We start from the raw sequence: 23,164 nt of genomic DNA on the forward strand, positions 1-23,164 counted from the left end.
TTTTGTTAGGGTGAAGATACTTCACCAAAATCCAATGAGCTGGTTGGTGTCTAAGAAATTATTTTTTTAACAGGAGAAAATATACCTCTTTTCATAGGAAAAAAGCGGCACATTTTAGCCATTAGAATGACTTTGCATATGTGTGCCATCTGTATATAGTAAGATTGAAAATGGACTATTTTAGGGGCACCTGGATGGCTCACTCAGCTAAGCGTCCAACTTTAGCTCAGCTCATGATCTTCCGGTTTGTGAGTTCGAGCCCCACGTCGGGCTCTGTGCTGACAGCACAGAGCCTGAAGCCTACTTCAGATTCTGTGTCTCCCTCTCTCTGGGTCCTTCCCCCATTCACGCTCTGTCTCTCTCTCTCTCTCTCTCCAGAATAACTAAACATTAGAAAAAAGGAAAATGGAGTATTTTAGATTGGAATTTGAAGAAATATCAAGGACACATCATCTTAAGAAACTGAAGCTAATAGAATCAGTATAAGAGGGAGCCGAAAAGCTATTCTCAGGTGTAGGTGGCTTCCTAGTATGTGGTCAAAGAAACAGGACTAACTGTAAAGATTCAATGTGATGTGCAAAGCATGGAAAAGGGCTGTGGAGATGGAACAAATATGTGTATGTCTTTGTTTTCTGCATTTTGTATGGATGGGGTATACTGAGAAGGCAAAATAATTTTCAGTTTTCAACTGATGCTTTGATTCTTATCAGTGGCCAGGCTAGGGGATGAGGGCAAGCAAACCCAGCATGTTGTCCCAGGCTATAGCCATATTACTGGACTGTATCCTCAGGTTTCCTAAGGTTGGTGAGGTGTTGAGAACATCAGGAGTGATTAGGAACCCAGAGCAAGAGCAAATGAGTGTTAGTCTTGTCTTGGGAGAGTCAGGGTCAAGTTCTGCCATAAAGTGCTGAGCACAGCCAGGAAATGCTACAGACATTAAGGGCATCGATTTGGCAGTTACAGGACTGAAGAAGAGGAGTGGAGAAGGATGGCTGCATGATTTGCAGGGTCTATACAAAATACAAATACAGGGTCTCCTATTCATAATTATTAAGAATTTCAAGACTAGCACAGAAGAGGGTTAAACCAAGCATGGGCCTTTCTGTGTGTAGGACCCTGGGCAATCAAACACACAGCAAATGGGGGCCATGGGGCGGGGCAGAGTCAAAGGATCCACATCAAAGTGTCATTTCATTCTTTAAAAAAATGACATGCCTTAAGAATCATGTTAATTTACATTATTGTTATATTTCTTTTTAAAAATGTTTTCTTTAATCTTTATTTATTTTTGAGAGAGAGAGACAGACAGACAGACAGAGTGAGAGCTGGGAAAGGACAGAAAGAGAGAGAGACACAGAATCCGAAGTAGGCTCCAGGCTCTGAGCTGTCAGCACAGAGCATGATGCGGGGCTCGAACTTCTCAACCGCGAGATCATGACCTGAGCCTAAGTCTGCTGCTTAACTGACTGAGCCCCCCAGGCGCCCAAAATTACTGTTATATTTCATTGATTCCCCCCCATTTGGCTTTATAAAAGTTTTAGGTTCCTGTGGCAAGAATATGCACAGACAATATCATGTCACATATCCAAGTAGAATTAGTTTTACTCTCATTGTTTTCACTTAATTATTGAATGCACAGTGCAAAATAGTGACTTCATAATGCCTCTTACTTTATTTAAGATGAACTAATTATTTTATAATCTTAGCTTGTAGTCTGCTTTAGTCTGTAGGCCAAGTAATGTAAAGAATAGTTTCATCATTCAAATCCAGGGAGATTGTAGGGTGTATTAAAAATTACACCTAGGTTGTATTACTCACATATATGCAGTTGTCAGGGAATCAATGAAATTATTTAAGTCTAAATTACAAGACTAGTATTATGTATGTGTCAGCAAGTGAATAAGGCCGTCTGAAAGAAAAGGCATGTTTCCCTATTTGTAAACCCTTCTATGCTAACATTGACATAATGTGCGTGTGTGTGTGTGTGTGTGTGTGTGTGTGTGTGTGTGTTCATGTGCACCTGTGTGGTAAAGAATGTCACCAGGGATGTAAAGATCAGGAAATGGATCTGAGCCTCTTAGAATTGCTCTTTGTTAACCAAGTGAAGGAGAAAAAGCCAAGAATCATTGAGGAACAAAAGAGGGCAAAAAAACATAATTTACTCTTTTCTAATTCTAAGGCTATTAAACCATATTTGGCAACTAGACACTTATATTTCCAAAACAAATAAAGGTCTTTGCTGGGGTTAATTACAAAGAAATGAAAGTAGTATCTGTTTTGATCACATCACAGCTGTCATTTCTCCAACAATAACACACTCCAAATTAGAGGGCACAAAACACCTCGACACTCTTGTAGGGGCCAGAACCTTTTCCCATTATACTTTCTGTGCCTAAGAAAGGACTGTTACAGGCAATTTACCCATGAGTTTTAGGACTTAATATAAACACACCCCTTTTTGCTTCTGGAAAACATTAAAGAAGCTCAGCATTTGCAAGTCTGCAGTTCTACATATGAACCGCAGACAATTCCATGGGCGACGTTTTCACAAGGGCAGAGGTGCAAGGCCCACTTCCAGAGACTTTGAATAGCTGACAGGGGTTTGGACACACCTGCTAAAGCTGTTGTTTAAGCTCCTAAAATAATCTCAATGCTTAAGGTAGTTTGGGAAATCACTGTTTCTAGTCTAGACTTGTTTAATTTATACTGTCCACTGAGGTAGAGAGGAGGAGAATTTGTGCTTTGGTAGGGTGAGACCAAAGTACCCCAAACTCCTAACCATTGGCATCGCTCCCCTGTGCATTTGATATCTTATGTCTGGAAGCTTTAAAGATGGGGATCCGAGCCTACTGTATTACTTTTCTCCTGTACAGGCAAAATCCTAGATGGGGGAGGCTTCTGGGGGTAAGTCAAAAGGTCCTGGATATACGGGAGCCTTGGTAACGGGGCATCCAGTGAGCCTGTGGCAAGTAGAAAGAACATTGTCGAGAGGGTTCCCCAAAAGTTGCCTGGAGCTGATGTCCGAGATGAATAATGGCGAGTCCAAAATGCATACTGACGGACTCTGAGTTAACATGTTTATGGAATAAAGAATTAGGCAGACAGTTTCTGTCTCCTGTGTATAGCACTGGTCCTGGTGAGGAGGAAAGTTAGAAGAATGATTCTGTAATCTTAGGATTCACAAAATAACACAGTTTTGTTAGCAGAATCCCAAACTGCTACAATAAACAGCCTCCTACTGCAGAACCCCTGAGGGCTGTTATTATGGCAGGGATGCTGGGAGCCAAAGAGCTTGAATCCAACTTTGGGCCCTACTGCTTACAAGCTGTGCAGCACTGACAAGTCACTTTGTTTTTCTAGGCTCAATTCCCTCACCTATAAAATGGGAATATTAAAATTACCTAATTTGAGAGGTTGTTTGAAGGCTTCATTAAGTTAAAACAAAAATAGCAGTTAGTATGTTGTAAGTATTCACCATATATCAGTGATTAGAATTATTTTCATGTGTTGAAACTCTGATAGTCCAAAAAAGAAAGAGAATATTACCAGTAATTTAGCACTTACTATGCTAAACAGCTTAAAACTCAGAGAGAGTGGGATAAACCCACTCTCAGGAGCTGCGAAGGGGATGACCTACAACCAGGCACATTTCCATCTGTTGCTGTTGATTAAACACGCCATTGGAATTAAAGTTGTCACACGCTAATTATAAATCTGGCGATGGCTAATTCATATGCCTTTGAAATACACTCCCAAAGTAGCAGGTAAACAATGTCGGCAATTACAGCATCTCATTAATTTTATAAAATGCGATAATATTAGTTTGAATTAGGTGGTTAATAGTCCCCTTTTCCAGAAAAAGTGAAAATTGCAGGGGTTGGAAAACTTCCAATCTGCTACCAGATGTGAAAGGTAAGTGTAAAGGAGAAGTCCAGAATTCAAAGCAGGGAGGTTTTCCTTGGCAAGCCACACCTATGCTGAGCTTAGTTTGATAACACAAATGCCACTTGGATAACAGAAAAGCTCGGTTTGTTCCAGGTTCCAAAGAAATCGTTCCCTAGAGGGTCAGACAAATGGAGACACATTTTGCACCTCCCCGTCACTGTAGCCATCCTGAATTTCACCAGGCTGTTGCAGCAAGCCAACACCGAGTAAGAAAACTCCCAGAGTTCACACAACATCAGGCCAGCTGTTGACCTTGTGTCTATTGTCTGGGTGATTAATGTCCCAACCGAGACTGGAAAGGACAAGAAAAGAGGATCATGAAAGATGCTTTCCTTACTCATTTCTTGTTAAACGTGCTTCTCATGGGTCTTTTTACCATTGGGAGCATTTCTAATACCTTTGATCAACAGGCCACTTTTATTACATGTATTCTCTCATATTTACATCAGCAAATTTTAGAATCTGCGAAGTGTGCAAATGCTTTGGAAGGTTCCCTTTTAAAGACTATTTGCAACTGAGGAAAAGAAACATCTCTTGATTCCCTAGAGTACATTTATTTGCCCTAAATACAAATACATGAATTAATAAACTCAAAGGCAAAGCATATTAAAAAATAATTGAAATGGGGCACCTGGGTGGCTTAGTTGGTGAAGTGTCCAGCTCTTGATTTCAGCTCAGGTCATGATCTCATGATTTGTGAATTTGAACCCCACATCAGGCTCTGTACTGACAATGCAGAGTCTGCTTGGGATTCTCTCTCTCCCCCATTCTCTCTCTGTCCCTCCCTCTCCTCTCTCTGCCCCAAAATAAATAAATAAATTAAAAAAAATAAATCTACTCATTCCTCCTTTTATTTTACAAATAATTTATGATAACATTATGCTTGTATTTAATACAGTCACCAGTGTATCTTTCTTTTCTTAAGACAATCCATCATCGATTAAAAGAAAGGGAACTAGCATCTATTGCGTACCTTCTACCATGCAGTGTCTTTACTTCCATTCTTTTATTTAATATTTACCTTTATTTTTTTAAAAAAAATTTTTTTTAACGTTTATTTATTTTTGAGACAGAGAGAGACAGAGCATGAACGGGGGAGGGGCAGAGAGAGAGGGAGACACAGAATCGGAAACAGGCTCCAGGCTCTGAGCCATCAGCCCAGAGCCCGACGCGGGGCTCGAACTCACGGACCGTGAGATCGTGACCTGAGCCGAAGTCGGACACTTAACCAACTGAGCCACTCAGGCGCCCCTAATATTTACCTTTAAAGTGAGTATTTTTATTTCCATTTTAAAGAGGATGAAAGGAAGACCTTTGAAACTAAGTTACCCAAGGTCACTAAACAAGGTTGACTCTAAAATGAGAAAACTTTCCAGTATATCTTGTTACTTCAGGGGTCTGTTATTGACATTGTCAATAAACAAAATAAAAGAAAAAAGAACTATGAGGTTTGGTGTGATATAAGCAGGGGATTCTAAACTTGGTTGGCCCGAAAAATCAGGAACTTTAAAAAAATTTTCCTTATTGTTGATTTTGTGGGTATCAGATTTTTTATTGGGGAATGATAAATATGTTTGCTGAAATTAATATTTTTCTTAGCCTAGGCAACATGGAATATTAGAATAAAAACCACTGAGATCATTTGAAAACACTATACTGAAATTAAAATATTGTTGAAATAGGAAATCAATCTATGCTTAATTCTTTCTCTATAAGATGAAGAAAGTAATATTTGGGTTTCCATTACAACCCAGGATAGCCCCAGTCCATTATGATTTATATAAACCTGGCCTTGGGGAAGGTATTAAATGTAAGTTTCCAACCCATTAGTACTGAGTATAGCCTCTTCTCATTTATTTGTTCAAATCTTTTCTTTATCTATATCCTGTTGTCCCTGGATCTTCCATTATTTTAAGATGTAGTATTAATTTCCCTTGAAAATAATCTGTCCTCCTTATTGGCATTGAAGTTTGGTAACAATTCCCTGGCTTTCACCTTGATCACGACTCACTTATTTTCTGGACCTCAAGCAACTTAGGGTGAACATATGACTAGTCTGAGCTGGCTTTTATAGCCCTGTATCTCATACAGTCCCTTTGCATTCCCATTTAAGATTTTACCTGTGATACAAGGGCCAAACACATCGACTCAGAGTCTATAAAGGAACTCTGGGAAAATATCAACTGAAATATACATGCTAAATGCATAGCATTATCTCAATAGAATTTTGGTTGAGTTTTTAGTAGGAATTAATATACCCAGATTGGAGGAAACTATACAAGATAAGTTACCTTGTTTCTTCTACAAATATATTGTTTGGGAGTGGGAGGGACAATGAAAGTAGAATTTAAGGATTTAAAGACATTTTGAAAATAAAATTAAATAAAAAAATTAAAAAAAAATTTTAACGTTTATTTATTTTTGAGACAGAGAGAGACAGAGCATGAACAGGGGAGGGGCAGAGAGAGAGGGAGACACAGAATCTGAAACAGGCTCCAGGCTCTGAGCCATCAGCACAGAGCCCGACACGGGGCTTGAACTCACGGACCGTGAGATTATGACCTGAACCGAAGTCGGACGCTTAACCGATCAAACCACCCAGGCGCCCCTAAATAAAAAAAATTTAAAAAGGGACACGTGGGTGGCTTAATCTCTTAAGGGTCTCACTTTGGCTCAGATCATGATCTCACAGTTCATGCTGACAGCTCAAAGCCTAGAGCTTGCTTTGAATTCTGTGTCTCCCTCTCTCTCTGACCCTCCCCTGCTTGCTCTCTCTCTGTCTCTCTCTCAAAAATAAATAAACATTAGACAAATTTTAAAAAGTCATTAAAAATATCAGGCAAAACTAATGAGAGATGTTACATATAAAATAGACATTATTAATATTGTTTTACCTTTAAATATTGGATGTATAAGGAGTATTTATCTGTATACTACTGATGTTCCTTTTAAAACGTATCATGACTGGGGTGCCTGGGTGGCTCAGTCAGTTAAGCATTGACATCAGCCCACGTCTTGATGTCACAGATTCGTGAGTCTGAGCCCCGCATTGGGCTCTTTGCTGTCAGCTCAGATCCTCTGTCTCCCTCTCTCTTTGCTCCTCCCCCACTTGCACTCACTCTGTCTGTCTCTCAAAACTAAATAAACATTAAAAAAAAAAAACAAAAACTTTTCATGACTGAAAACATTAGAAGGATTCTCTATTTTTTTGGTTTGGGCTAACAAAGTCATACAACAGAAAGTGGAAAAGTCTTAGATTAATAATACACCAGGACACTATGATTTAGACAGAATAATTAGCTGTCTTATTCCCTTAACTTCCATTTCCAAAGAGCTTTTAATGACTAACTCCTTTCATTGTCTGTCTAGAAAGAAAGCTCATGCACACAATAAACTTTATCCATTCTCCAGTCTAGGATTCACATCTGCAGTATCTACCACTTTGAATAGAACAAATACATTTGGTCAATTAAATTCAACCAGATTTTTTTTTAGGCAAGAATCTTAGAATCATAGCCCAGGTATTGAAGGACCCTTGGAGATCACAACCCAATTTCCTTAATTCATTTCATTTTTTTTCTCATTTACCATCCATAATCTCTTGTGCTGGTGTATATGTGTAAATATACTCATGAGTTGGGTTAATTCATTACCACAGCAAAGCAGACTCCACACCAGCCATCTCTGCACTGCATTGTGTTCTGAGAAATCTGCATGATGTGGTAATGACCAGCCAGGGTGATTTGTCTGGTGCAGTGGGATTCTGTCTCACTTAAAAAGCAATGATTTCAGCATCTACATTGATAAATAGACATAATAACATGATGGAAGGTTTTTAATTTCATAATATGACTTCTATTTTGGGAAATCACAGAATGCTGCAGATTAATGTACATGATTGAAAATAAGAGACATCATGAAATCAGGTAAGGCTGATATCAGATGAGCTAAATATTTTTCACGTTTCCCTTTGCTCTGTTTTGAATAGGAAAAATGAAACAAAACATAAGATTCTCTTCAAAAAACTTCATTTTTTTCCCATGACACCTTTATAAGTGTTCTAAAGATACACAATTTCTAAATACTGTATTAAATATTTTTCAGCCATCCAAATTCCCTGTTAATGGATACAAGGGGGTCCAGGTGATCAAAATCAAAGTGAGATACACACACACACACACACACACACACACACACACACACACACTGTTCGATGTTAGGCCAGAGATAAGGTCCTCTCATCAGTGGCCATGCTTAGGCAGCAAATGGGTAAATCTGTACACCTAATGAAAAGGATAATTAAAAGGTATTTAAAAAGGAACTGTAGGAGAAAAAGACATATTTTACATGGAACTGTAGAAAAGAAGTTAAAAAAAGTATGATATGCAGATCTTGATTCACCCTTTTCCTGTGATGCCATCAGTTTCCTAAACATATTTAAATGTTCAATTGCAATATATTGTACTATATGTAATCAGTTGCTCCTGATAGTGGAATTAAACTGAAAATAGACATGGAGGCTGTTCTTGGATTGATGTGCAATGGGGTGTGTATGTGTGCACATGTGTATATATATATATATATTTACATATATATATATGCACATATGTAGGTACACATATTTTTAATGATGACTTTTTATGTGCTTAAATTCATTCAAGAAAGAAAGATTAATGCCAGAAAAGAGACTAAAAATGGAATTTTGTAATTTGTAAGAATATACATATTCATACGTCTTTTTGGAATGAATGAATCATTGGTTTTAGCCAAAGTAGTTTGAAAAACTTAAAGATAGTGAATTGACACTTAAATTTTTTTAAATAAGGAATTTAGATTCAGAAAGCAAAATTCACAGTGGCTGGCCAAATTGAAGTTTGGAGTTGTCATTTGCTTCTTGCCATTTTTCAATGATTTTCAATAATGCGTAGTGGAGATAGACTCAGCAGGACACAATACAGTCCTCAGGAATTAGTTTTTGGAGACACCGTGTGGAAAGTGGAGGATCATGAAAGACCCAAGTGGGCACAGAAGTCTCTGAGATTTCAACTACTCATGGATATCTCCCGAACTGGTGGAAAACTTTTGCAAATGAAAAGCAACATAGCCCTCTATCAGTAAAACACTCTAGGCTCAAGGAGTGGATTGTGATGTCTTGGAAAACTCTACTGTGTTGCACTAGCAGTGTTGTGTTTGTTGCCTTTTAATGTTGGCTTCAGAACTAGGCAAGCAGAAGTGTTATTCAAAAAGACTATAAAAATTCACTCACAGACTCCTTAGTAGAACTCATAAGAACCACCTAAAGACCTCAGTTAATCTTATTGACAAGAGGACCAAATGGAAACTAGACTTCTGTTGGGATTTTCATAGCCCTCTTCAAAGATGAAGGGAAATTATTGACATTTTAGGGCTCATCAAATTCCACAAATGGAGTTATTTGCCCTTCAGCTTCTCAGTTGAATGTGGAAATATTTTCACCTCATATCATTAGAAGATTACTCTCTTTACATTTCTTATTACTAGAATAATGTCGTCTGTAGATTAATTTATTTTCTTTTCCTTCTACAATTGGAATACAGACTACTGCTATATATCATAATTTCATTGGCTTTCTAAATTACTTTTGATGATCTCTTTAGACTTAAAATATCTATGAATAATGACACTTTAGAGAGAACATCAATTATCTTTGAGGACCTATAATCAAGGTTCAAATGTCTCCAGTAACTTGTATAATGTTGTTCATATAATTTAAATATTCTCTGCATTAGACTGTAAAGATTGTGATAATTATTTTAGGTTGAAAATGATTAAGAGTGAAGTATTAGAGTTCTTTAGAGAAGCAGAACCAACAGGAGATATATGACAGATAGATGACAGATAGATAGATAGATAGATAGATAGATAATAGGTAGATATAGACATACACAGATGTACATGTAGACATAGGCATAGGTATATGTATAGGTACAGGTATAGGTATAGTTATAGGTGTAGGTGTAGGTACAGGTGTAGGTGTAGGTATAGGTATATGTATAGATATGATTTGACAGACAGAGAGAGAGAGAGACAATTATGAGGAATTGGCTTACACAATGATGGAAGCTGAGACATTCTACAGTTTATTGTCTGGAAACTGGAGACCCAGAAAAGCAGATGGTTTAATTCAGTCCAAGTATGAGGGCAAGAGAAGATGAAATGAGATGTCCCTGCTTAATAGTGAGGCAGGAAGAAAGGAAAGAATTTGTCCTTCCTCTACCTTTTGTGGACTGAATGGTTCTCACCCACATTAAAGAGGGCTACCTACCTTACAGAATGCACTGATTCAAATGTTAATCTCATCTGGAAACACCATCACAGGCACACCCAGAAATAATGTTTAATTTGGGTACTCCATGGCCAGTCAAAGTTAACACAAGGAATTAACTATCACAAGTATACCCTTTAACAACTTGGTACTCATATGCATCTCCTTAAAGTATACCTAATCTCCAAATGAAGACAAAAACAGGGTCATAATGCTGCTTAACTTGATGAAACTATCCTGTATTCAACAAAAAATGCACAAACCCTTTCCCCATGTGAGAAATAAGCCCACTGAACCAATCAGAGGAGGGATGCAGAGACTCAGAGCACAGTGAAGTGAGGCTTTAACCAAAGTTCTTGGAAGAGAGGGTGTCTGGTGGACAGGCACACTTGGGAAGGTTACAGCAGGTCATTTATCTCCTAGCGCCCAAGTCCCTCCCCTGATTCCTCATTGGCTGACTGCTACAGAGGTTACAGCCTTACCCTGAAGTCACCTATGCTAAGATAAGCCAAAAAGTAGTCTGATTGCTGGGGGCACCTGGGTGGCTCTGTTGGTTGAGCATCTGACTTTAGCTCAGGTCATGATCTCACAGTTTGTGAGTTTAAGCCCCACATCGGGCTTGCTGCTGTCAGCACAGAGCTCGCTTCCATCTCTCCCTCTCCCGCTTGTGCTCTCCCCCCAAATAGATAAATATTAAGAAAAAAAAAGTAGTCTGATTGGAACAAATGTACACTCTTTAAGGCAAAGCCAGCCAAAAATAAGCAAGTGAAATGGAGAGGGGAAAAACCAGGAAGTGAAGTGTCTAAGGGTTTGGGACCCCATTGTTGGGGGAGGGGGGTGTAAACCTGTTGTTAACTAGACAGCACAGCTTTTATTTATTATTATTTTTTCTTATATTATTTTTTATTTTTATTTCTAAAACTGATCATCTTACTTCACAAGAGGAAGTAAAGTCCTTGGGTGTGTTTACTTTTCTTGGTATCCCATAACTTAAATTCTATGATGTAAAATTTACATATATATAAACATACACACATACACATATATACACAAACATATTCACAAAAAAGTAAGGAAATACAATAATTATAGTTCTTATTTCTATAACTGAGGGGTATAATTGGGCTGATTTAGATCATATTTGGGTTTCTGGAAAATCTTATACCAGACCTGCCAAACATTACCACTTATCTGGCACTATAACTAATAAGCTTCAAAGGGTCATTTCATTATCCTATCAAGCCGGTTGCTTGAGGACAGTAGGGAACACAGTACGACCAGTAAATTCCATAAGCAGGAGCCCAATGCTTCACTTCCTTTGCAGTGAAGTGAGTTCCTTAATCTGCAGCAATGCTGTGTGGAATATCAGAATGGGAGATAATACATACTGTTAAATTCATGAATGGTAGCTTTGGGGGAAGCAATGAGTGCATGGGAGGCAAGTACCTACCCAGAGTAAGTGTCTAGTCCAGTAAGAAGAAAATGATTTCCCTTTCACGATGGAAATGATTCAATGAAATCAATCTGCCCCCAGGTGCCTGGCTCATCACCACAGGGAATAGTACCACATCAATGGCTCAGCCCTGGTTTCTGTTGGTGGCAGAGTGAGCACGTAGCAGTGCCCATAGCCAAGTTTGGCATTGGTGAGTGGAAGTCCATATTGTTGAGCCCACCCATAATCTCCATCCTTACCACCATGGCTACTTTGTTCATGAGATCATTGGGTGATGACAGGGTTGGCTAGGGAAAGAGGCTGACTTGTATCCACAGAGCTAAGGTTACCCTTTGGTGAGTATTCCCATGAGACACAAATATCTTTAGGATTTTTTCACATTCAGAGATGTCTATCCACTTGTCTCTTTCCCAGGTTTTTGTGTTGCTAATTTTCTAATTATGTCCCTCCAAAATCCCTGATGATTGATCAAACTATTGGTCACAACTCATGCATCAGTATATAATTTCAAGTTGGATCCTTTTTCCCTCCAAGAAAAGTGAACAACCAGGTTTGCTGCCCAAAGTTCTGCCTACAGAAAGGATTTCTGCTCACCACCGTCCTTCAAGGGTGTCCCAGAGAGGGGCTGTAGTGCTATAGCTATCCAGTTTCAGGTGGTGTCTGTATATCATGCAGAACCATCTGTCAACCAGGCCCAAGTTTTCTCTTCTTCTATCAACTGATCTTAGGACACTCCCCATGAGGCCTTAGGTATGGGCTAGGAGAGAGAAAGCAGGTTGGCAGGAGTGGAGATCATGGACATTTGGGTTATTTTTCCCTTTAACTTACCTGTGCTTCCAAGGGCTGCTCAAGCCTAGTCGCATATATACAACTGTTATTTGATGATACAGTGTTTTGTGCCCACCCAATCTATGGCTTGGTGTGTCAGATAACACCCAGTTCACGATGCATGCTTCGGATTGCTGGGTAACATGGTGGTTCATCATTAAGCCTTTAGTCTTTATGAAGGCCCAGTAGCAGGTCAAGAGCTGTTTCTCAAAAGGTAAATACTTATCTGTGGAAGATGACAGGGTCTTGCTCCAAAATTCTAAAGTCCTGTGCTGCAAAACATCTATAGCATCCTGACAAAGGCTCCAAACAGTATCCCTACCTGTCACTGATACTTCAGGGGCATTGAATCTGGTGGATCACATGGCCCAAGTGCAGCCCAGCTTAAAAAGCACTCTGGAAATATTATAGAGCCTTTCATTCTGGATCTCACTCAAAATTATCAGTGTTTTTGGAGTCACTCAATAAATGGATTAGAGTAACACACCAATGAGGAATATATTACCTCCAAAGTCCAGAGGCTTTCTAGGTGTTATGCTTTTTTCTTGGTTGTGGGAAAGGTCAGATACAACGATTTATGCCTGCCTTTAGAAAAGATATCTTGGCATTTCCCACACCATTTGTCCCTAAGAAATTTCACTGAGTTAGAAGGCCCTCCAAATTTAATAGGATTTATTTCCCACCCTTTAACATGCAAATGTCTTACCAATAAGTCTATAGCACTTTGCCATTTCTTACTCGTCAGGTCCAATCCACATAATATCATCAATGTCATGGATCAGTGTGGTATGTTACGGAAGGAAAAGGAGTATCAACATCCCTGCACACTAAATTATGGCAGAGGGTTGGAGAGTTGACATACTCCCATAGTAGGACAATGAAGGTATGTTGTTGGCTTTGCCAGCTGAAAGCAAACTGCTTCTGGTGGGCCTGTGGACAAGTATGGAGCAAAAGGCATTTGCCAGATTAATAGCTCTGTACAAGGTACCAGGGGATGTGTTAATTTACTCAAGCAATGAAACCACATCTGGTGCAGCAGCTGCAGCTGGAGTCACCACCTGGTTAAATTTACGATAATCCACTGTCATTTTCCAAAATCCATCTGACTTCTGCACAGGCCAAATAGGAGAGTTGAAAGGAAGAGTGGTGGGAATCACCAGCTCTGCATCTTTTGTCTTTGACAGTGGTACTAATCCCTGCAATTCCTCCAGGGATGCAATATTACTTTTCATTTACTATTTTATTAGGTAAACACAGTTCTAATGGCTTCCAGTTGGTCTTAGTAAAAAGCTCTCACTCCACAGATCAGTAAAGCAATGTGAGGATTCTGATCATTACTAAATATGTCTATACCAATGATGTATTCTGGAACTGGGAAAATAACCACAGGATGGGTTTGGGGACTCACTGGACCCACTGTGAGATAAACCAAGCTAAAACACCATTGATCACCTGACTTCCATAAACCCCTACTCTTGAACAATGGGCCAAAGTGATGTTTTGTGTCTCCTCGAATTACATCAATTCAAAGCCAGTGTCCAGTAGCCCCTGACAGGTCGGGTTGCTTCCTTTCCCTCAATGCATAGTTACCCTGGTAAAAGGCAATAGATTCCTTTGGGGAAGGCTGAGAGAAATACTAATAAAATTTTGGTAGTGTCCCAGAGTCCTTCCTTGGCTTCTTTATTCAAGGGACTCTGGGTCCATAAATTGGCTCAAGTCTTGGGATTGATCAAAGGGCCATGACTCTCTGTTTTTATAGTTTAGGCAAGACTTTTGTTCACTTGACCTAGATTTTTTCTGCTTCTACATATTAAATAAGAATTCTGTAGGCTTTCCATCTACTCCACTTCTAGGAATTCCATCGTCAGCTAGCCAATGTCACAGGCTTGCCTGAGCTAGAATATTTTGATTGCTGCTTTGATTCTGCTGTTCATTTCTGTAACCACATTCACCTTGCCTTTCGTGGTTGTGTGCCAACACCTGGCCCCTGCCATCCCAAGATCCACTTACTCCCACTGCATTTAGACTTCCCAATTCAGCAACTGCAGTTCCCACTGTGAAGTTTGGTCTGTAAAGAAAAGTGATCATAGAGCTCTTCAAGGATCCTGGGGCTCCTCTTACATATTTATTTCTCACATTGTTGGTGTAAGGCATGTCTTCTGGACTTTCCCTGTGTGGGTGGGTAGGTCTTAAAAGACAAATCACTCTAATATGCCAATCTCCCTGAGGCTTTTAATCCTTTTACATTAAACCAAAGCCTGTCTGGCATCACCAAATCACTCACATGAACCACCTTTTGGCACATGCTTCAGCCAACAAACAAAACAAACTATTAGAGCCCTTTCTAATGCTCTGAGCTGCAACCTTTTTTTTTCCTTAATGTTTATTTATTTTTGAGAGAGAGACAGAGCGTGAACGGGGGAGGGGAGGAGAGAGAGGGAGACACAGAATCTGAAGCAGGCTCCAGGCTCAGAGCTGTCAGCACAGAGCCCAAAGCAGGGCTTGAACTCACAAACTGCAAGCTCATCACCTGAGCCTAAGTCAGAAGCTTAACTGACTGAGCCACTCAGGTGTCCCTCTGAGCTGCAACCTTAATTGCAGAGTCTCTGCTTAGTGAGTTCATGGTCAATAAATTCTGCTTGATCTAAATTTAAGTTCCTTTCACCATTTTCCCACACTCTTATTTTCCATTCCTATCCATGTTCCCCAGAGTTCTGTCTATATAAATTAGAAAGTTTAAATAGTTCTTTAGGAATGTTAACACACCACATCATGGGTGACACACTATACCTCACCTTTAGAAATCTGCTGGGATATGAGTCTAGTTTCAGGTCTAGAAGCAAAGTGGGGGGATGGTGACAGGTCCTGAGATCAATATTGTCTTGCATGGCAACTGTTTCAGGGGAACCGTTACCATTTCCTCAAGCAATGCAAAGTTAATCCCTTCAACGGAAGTGGAAAGGCCCACACTATGGGTTGTTTATTTGCCTTTCTACAGTTTTCAGGAATGCCAACCACCACTTTTTTGTTCTGTGTTCTTTTGTAGGTGAAACAAAGACAGGTACCTTGTGTCAATACCTAAGGTGGGTATCAGACAAATCAGAAGAGACAAACACAGTTCTTTGTAAGTGTGCTCTTCTCCATCTGGAACCAGGGACAGTGTGCCAATGTCGGAATACGTACTGAATCTTTAAGATCACCACTGTGCAGGGGGCAGGGATGGAACAAGGTTAAATAACAATGCTATGGAGTTTTCCAGCCATATTCAAAATGCTTTCTTCTGAGTTCAGTGTTTACATGAATGCTTTAAACTTCCCAGAGTTCTGACCGGGTTGATTCTGACAGTCTTGTTTTTTTTTTTTTTTTTTTTTTTTCAATGTTTCTATTGAGAAACAGGCCCTTAGAGCTACCTTTTTCACTGGAATCACTCTCTTTCCTCCTTTTAAAAAGATAATACAGGTTCATCTAACTGATCTTGATACCTTTCTTCTCTCTCAGTTTTGAAGACTCAAACCAACTTTGTATATTTCAAAGGAGATATTAAATAATTTAGTTGGATTTTTTTAAGGTCTAAGTTCAAGGAAAATATCTGTCGATTTCTTGTATTTATGAGGACAACTTTCTCATCATGGAAAATACTTCTCAAAATATTCAGAGAAAAAGATTATTTTCCTTTATGTTACATAATGTTAGAGTTTTTGTTTTTGTTTTTGTTTTAAATGTAAACACATCAAAATACATAAGCATACATGGAGTGCAACGTCTCCTGATCTACTCTAAGGATATCATAGTAGGATACTACTACTTACTTAAGACGATAGCAAGACAAATGAAAAAGTAAGCCTTGGATGAATTGTGCTGGAATAAGAGTTGCTCCATAGTTTTGGGGGGTTTGGTGTGGGGTAGCTTCTATACAGCTCCTGCCTTATTCTCCATGATATAAGAGACCCAAGCTCCATGGAGTTGCCACAAGTGGGCACTTTGGTTGGCAGACTCAGCTAAGCCTGGATATTGAGTAAACTGTAGCCACCTGTGCAGACATTTGAGTGAGGAGGCATCCAGATGATTCCAGCCCCCCAGCATTGGAGTCTTCCCAGCTGAGGCTCAGAAAGAGAAGCAAGTTACCTCTACTGTCCAAATTCCTGGTCCCCAGAATGAGAGAGCATCATCCAGCTTAGTTTCTGACACTAAATTTGGATGATGGCTCCTTACTCAGCAAGAGATAACTGGAGTGGCAGGCTAGAGATAAGACCTTCATCTGATAGAATTCTAAGAGTTAAGAGAGAAAATAAATATAAACAACCTGGCAGTTTCTAAAATGGCAAGTACTCAACAATGTTAGGCCTTTACCCATCATGCCCACGGAATTTTGTTCAAATGATTCCTACATGGATAGCTGAGATTCATACCCACTCAGCAAATAAGAAACTCAAGTCTTACCTACTTCCAGTTTCACCTATGTTAGCACACTGTGATTCTGTCTTAAAAAACAAGCAAAAAACAAAAACAAAACAAAAACAAAAGACTTAGGCTTAATGTACTGAATGGCTTACACTCAAAACTAATTTCCACAGAAACACTTCTAATACATTCACTTCTATGAACAGGTCATGAAAAGGAAAAAAAAGAAAGAAAGAAAGACATCTTCAGAGTTAATACATCCATCATGGACTTATATTGGAATAATCATGTTTTGAATTTAAGACAAATGCTAGCTCACTTTTGGAAAACACCAGTGTTTTGTACATTTAACACATTCTTTCAAAGGGAAGGGGTGCCTGGGTGGCGCAGTCTGTTAAGCGTCCGACTTCAGCCAGGTCACGATCTTGCGGTCTGTGAGTTCGAGCCCCGCATCGGGCTCTGGGCTGATGGCTCGGAGCCTGGAGTCTGTTTCCGATTCTGTGTCTCCCTCTCTCTCTGCCCCTCCCCCGTTCATGCTCTATCTCTCTCTGTCCCAAAAATAGATAGACGTTGAAAAAAAAAATTAAAAAAACAAAGGGAAAAGACTGTGATAGTAATTTTATAACTACTTAACTTTCTCTGAGAATAATTACAATTTAAGAGGTCTACAGAATATTTTTCTGACAGTCCTTAATCACACACTTTATACTATAGTAAGGAAGAATATAATTTTTATAAGGTCTGAGCTTTTATATTCTTGTTACTATTTAATGTGGACATAAGAACTGAGATACAGATATGTTTGAAATATATAGTTTTCTTAAAGTTCACTTTGGTATTACCAGTGAAAGCAGCCCTCAAGGAAACCGGAGAATGAATAATTGAGTCAAGAACAGTCACTGGATGCCTGTAATATTCCTCTCATAATCAGGAACGTGGAACAAAACGTATCCCATTATGATATATCCACCCACTATTTATTGAATATTTCCTAGGTACATTATATGTGTTACAATGGAAGCAGATAAAATGAAGTTAATGTATACTTATACTTTCTAAAAACTTTTAATTTCATTGTGGAGAAAAGACAGATCTAGTAGTTAATATAAATTCAAACATAGCATAGAAATTGGAGAGAAAATGTGAGCTAATGCAGTCATGGTGTTAAGGGCTCTAGAAAAAGGAGTTAGCAATGCAGAAGTAAGTAGCCACATAGAGTTCATGATGAAGGTTGAATTGTACCTGCATTTTGAAGGAAGAAGCACACTTATAATCTTGAAGAGTTGAATCCAGATATTGTTAATAGAAAATATATGTACAGAAAATCATTATTCTATGAATTAAGAACTGCCTTTATGTAAAAGTGTCTTATTTTTTTTAAGAGAAACTTCTTCCCATCCTCTGTGCCTCTAAGGTGTCCTAATATCTACACATACCTTAGAATTTTATGATATTAAAATAATCTATTGTTTTTCTCTTTCCTTGCCTCATGGACCTTTTGAAAGCAAGGGCCATACCGGATTCATGTTTCTGTTTCTAACATCTTCCATGGAGTAAAATAATTGATAAAAAATAAAGTAAACAAATCTCAAGGAGTTAAATAAATCATAAAAAAATTGTACTGATGGTAAAAGGCAGAACTAGGGCTTAAACTTCAAGTGTTTTGGACACTAAAGTCCATGACCTTTTCACTCAAATATGCTGCTACCAAAAACATATACTAAAAAATATACAGATAATTCAAATTCCCTTGTCTAGGCCTCTGTTGCCTATATGACAAAAAGATAACTTACTTGAATTACTGCCTCTGCAGAAAGCCACAGATGACTAAATCAAGTAGTACATGAGTAGACAAGAGAAGAGCCCCCAGAAGTGTTTTGTCTCCATGAAAAACCAGATGACCACAAAGAGTGATAGGAATTATTGAAGAGGAAAGCCCATAACTCACTCTGAGTTGCAGAAGGAGAGGACCAACATCACAGAAATCATAGCCTGTGAAACATTTACATTGCTCAACCAGGTACATTCTGCTGTGGCTACATTGAGAGACATTTCTGACTTTGAAAAAGGTTTTTTTTTTTTTTTTTTTTTAAGAATAAAATATTTCAGTTGTAATCTTCATCATTTTTTTTTCTTCCAGACCAGTAGAAGAATAACAAGTAGACTGTGTTTCCTACTGTAGGTAATTTCTTCAAATGCCACCCCCCCTCCGAGATATCAGCCTCATTTTAGGGCTCTTTCATGCTGCTTTGGGGAGCCAAATAATCAGTGGCATGGAATCAAGCCAGAGGAGGCCATTCAGCCTGTGTCGTATGCTTGGAAATACTGATTTCTAAGGTCCCGTAGTTGAACAATTGTAAATTAAGATTCACAAGGTGGACACAGAACATAGGTACATCAGAACCCCACTGTCTCCATTGCTTCTTGAAGGAAAAGAAATACAGTATTTTTAAAAAGAAGGTGAATGAACCATCTTTCAGAGATGCTTCTGGATCTCGCAGAGAATTCAGGGAAGCAGGGATAGTACTTGATTCTTCCGCCATAACATTAGTGTTCCCAAATCCATTAAGTTATTTATTGGTTGACTTTCAGAATTTGCTCAATACTTTTGGGTGAAGTGGTTTAGCCTGAAAATTCTGTTACACGTGGCTTTGAAAAGAGCTAATTCGGTAGCATGTTTTCTTCGTATGAAAATAAAGTAACTTAGGCTTTAGAAGTTATCAAGATGAGAAAAGTCTGCTTTACTGTGAAAATCTGCATCATGTCTATGTAGCGGAGCCTGGAGACACATGGGCCTACATGCCGTTTCCCAATTAATCACAAATACTTGGCTTGGATGCTTAATACTGATGACAAGAGAACTATAGTTTGTTGTTCTTTAATCAATACAGTCAAGCTGTAAGTCTAATTGCCCTTGAGTTAAAACACATGCCACTTTTCAATGGAAAATCACACTTGGATGTGGCTGCTCTTCAAAATGGAATTTTTATATTTGCCCCCTTGACTGCTACTCTATGTAATGTACGACAATTCATAGATACAACTTATTTAAAGGGCCATAGAATTATAGGGTATTTGAGTCATAGAGAAACCTGAAATGATTTTTTTTTAAATTTTTTTTTCAATGTTTATTTATTTTTGGGACAGAGAGAGACAGAGCATGAACGGGAGAGAGAGAGGGAGACACAGAATCAGAAACAGGCTCCAGGCTCTGAGCTATCAGCCCAGAGCCCGATGCGGGGCTCGAACTCACAGACTGCAAGATCGTGACCTGGCTGAAGTCGGACGCCCAACCGACTGCGCCACCCAGGCGCCCCTGAAATGATTTTTTTAATGTCCGTGCCATCAGTGCAGAGCCTGATGTGGCGCTCGAACTCACAAACTGCAAGATCATGACCTGAGTGGAAATCAAGAGTCAGACGCTTAACCAAATGAGTCACTTGGGCGCTCCATCAGCTGTTCTATTCTATGCACAATTCTGCTTCTTAGATTCTTTGTCTCCGACTAAACTTCTAGCATGCTCTCTCCAGCTTCCTCTTGAGCCTAGTTGTTCTCCCAGAAGCACATGAAGGAATCCACTCAAAGATGTCAGCCTATTTTTCTGTCATGCCCTCCCATGCCAATAACACATAATATCATCAGGGAAAATAGCCCCTGTTGCTTACCTCTCATTACAATATTTAAAGCTGTGTCATTCTTGCCAACATCCTGGTAATTAACTCAAGCTTTACAGTGCTCCTTTCAAAGAAAAGGTCCTAAATAATTTAATAGATCAGCTGTGTTCTGAGCATCCCAAAGTCCACTGGTACAATTACCTATTGCTGCAAATAATGGTGGGTATTTTAAATGCTAGGTTGTAAGACCTGAAGATTAAATAAAAAATAACAAAAATTAAATAAGTCAATATGCAAATATGATACGATATGACTTGGTATTAGAAATGCACTTATTTATTTATTTAAAACCATTCCATTTCCCTTCTCTATTCTAGGAAACATGGAAATGAAAATGGATTTTGAGACTCAGTAAATTTAGAATCTTCATAGGAATTTACAACAGTATAAACACTGTGTGTGTGTGTGCGTGTGTGTGTGTGTGTGTGTGTGTAAAATTTCCTGGTTCTGTTTGTCTTGAATCATGACTGACAAAAGATATGGTAAGAATTAGTATAGTACAATTATACTAGAAAAGGCCAACTCTACCCCCAGAGTGCCCTTCAGCCTAGATAGTATATTAAAAAATATATGTATGCAAATATTATATATATTTATGTATTATATATGTATGTATGTATATCTGTATGTATTATCTATATGCATTATTTTTGGCAGAAGTTGGCATCAGCCTTTATAACATAAAAGATACAGGCATAGTATTCCCAATATTTCCATTTGTATCACCTCTGTAAACATTAAATCATCATGGAGGATTACAGAGGATTACTGAAAACTCAGCCTAGTAGTAGCACAATTTGCAGCTGTTAGGACAAATGTGACACCTTTGTTAGAGTGGATGAATATGACCTAAGAGGAAGACAATCTATCTGGGATCAAACATGAGCAAGGTAGAAGGTCGCAAGTAAACCATACAAGCTGGAGGCCCAGACACTCCTGCCACCTACCACCCTCGTCCCAGCAGCTCTCCTTCACCTTACACCTGTGGCTGCAAGGATCATCCCTTTTACAAGCTGATGGAAAAGGAGAAACAGGATTCATGTTTCACTAGCGAGTCAGCTTGAATTTTGGGTGCAAGACAAAGGCGCACTATAGCTACACTAAAGACTAACTTATGGGGCCCCTGGGTGGCTCAGTCGGTTAAGCGTCTGAATCTTGATTTTGGCTGAGATCATGATCTCATGGTTTTGTGAGTTCGAGCCCCGCGCCAGGCTCTGCACTGACAGCGTGAGGCCTGCTTGAGATTCTCCCTCTCTCTCTGTCTTTCTCAAAAATAAGTAATGAACAAAAAACCTAAGGAAAAAAGACTCACTGAGAAGTTATGGAAACACAGTAAAGGGGAATTAGAAGGAATTTAGACTGTGTACCTGGTATGCTGTGCCACTTTCTGTTTAAAAAGAAGTGGCCTGAAGTTGGGGTGTGTGTGTGTGTGTGTGTGTGTGTGTGTGGTTATTTATGTACATATATACATAACACACACACACACACACACACAATCACACACACAGGATTACGGGTGGCTGTGAATGGTTTGACTGGTTAGTCATGGGCCTGTAAGGAAGTAGGGAGAAAGCTTGAAAAATTAGGGTCAAAAAAGTTCGAGAAAGAGGCATGTAACTGGTTGGACCTATGGGGATCTGGTATGAATGTATATCACATATTAACATAAACTAAAGAATATCACAGATGAAGTGCTAAATGACCAGGCAAGTAAACAAAATATTGCAGCAAGAGGGGCCTATAGTTCATCCACCAACCTTCCTTTTATAAAAGTTTTCCTATGAAAGGGGCCAGCAGACTCCTGAAAGAGTTGTTCTTTAAATGTATTATGCAAAGCTTGCATATCCAGTAGAGTGTGGGGTGGGTTATAAAGGATGTTTTTGGTAAGCCACCCAGAGCCTCTCCCTTTGCAGGACTAAAGTTTGCATTTTCCCTGCAGCAGGCATTATCCCTGACTGCCATCTCTCAGCTTGGCTCCTCCCCTGGAAACTACCCTCGGCTGAATGGGGCTATTAATGCTCCCTTTCCAGGCAGGCACAGCCTGGAACTGATGATAAAGCAGGGGAGTAATGGCTTGGACCCTTTGCCTCAAGGCAGGGTGAGTTTGAGTAGTCACGTGGGCTCTACAGAGTTCCCTGGGCCCAGTTGAATTCTTTGTTGTGACTGCATTGAGATTCACTCCTCTTTCTAATTAATCCTGTTTCCCCTTGAGGACATGTGTTAATCTTGAGAGTACTTTCCAGTAAATCTCCTATGTACTAATCTATATCTCAGAGTTTATTTTCTGACAGCCTGCAACACAGCCCAATGGGAAATAGGAAAAGGGTGGAGAGAGTAAGAACATCATGCTTGAAACAACGGGTCCAGAAGTCAGACTGACAGGTGTTGAATTTTATCTCCAGAGCAGATACTGAGACAGAATTTAACATACATGATATTTATTAGGGATCCACACCTTGGTCATTCCCATTGGGATGTCTGGAGCCTTGTCCAACTTCTTCTGGGAATGGACAGTCCCTTGAATGCTTGTATCAGTCAGTCATTGGGTATAGGTGGCTC

General features: G+C 39.2%; 1 pseudogene; it reads right to left on the reverse strand.

The window, feature by feature from the left end:
- Window positions 1–11,478: 11,478 nt before the first annotated feature.
- Window positions 11,479–21,646, reverse strand: LOC123596874 (annotated as a pseudogene).
- Window positions 21,647–23,164: the final 1,518 nt, after the last annotated feature.

The sequence above is a fragment of the Leopardus geoffroyi genome, chromosome C1, assembly GCF_018350155.1.
Source record: "Leopardus geoffroyi isolate Oge1 chromosome C1, O.geoffroyi_Oge1_pat1.0, whole genome shotgun sequence".
In the NCBI taxonomy this organism is placed as follows: domain Eukaryota; kingdom Metazoa; phylum Chordata; class Mammalia; order Carnivora; family Felidae; genus Leopardus; species Leopardus geoffroyi.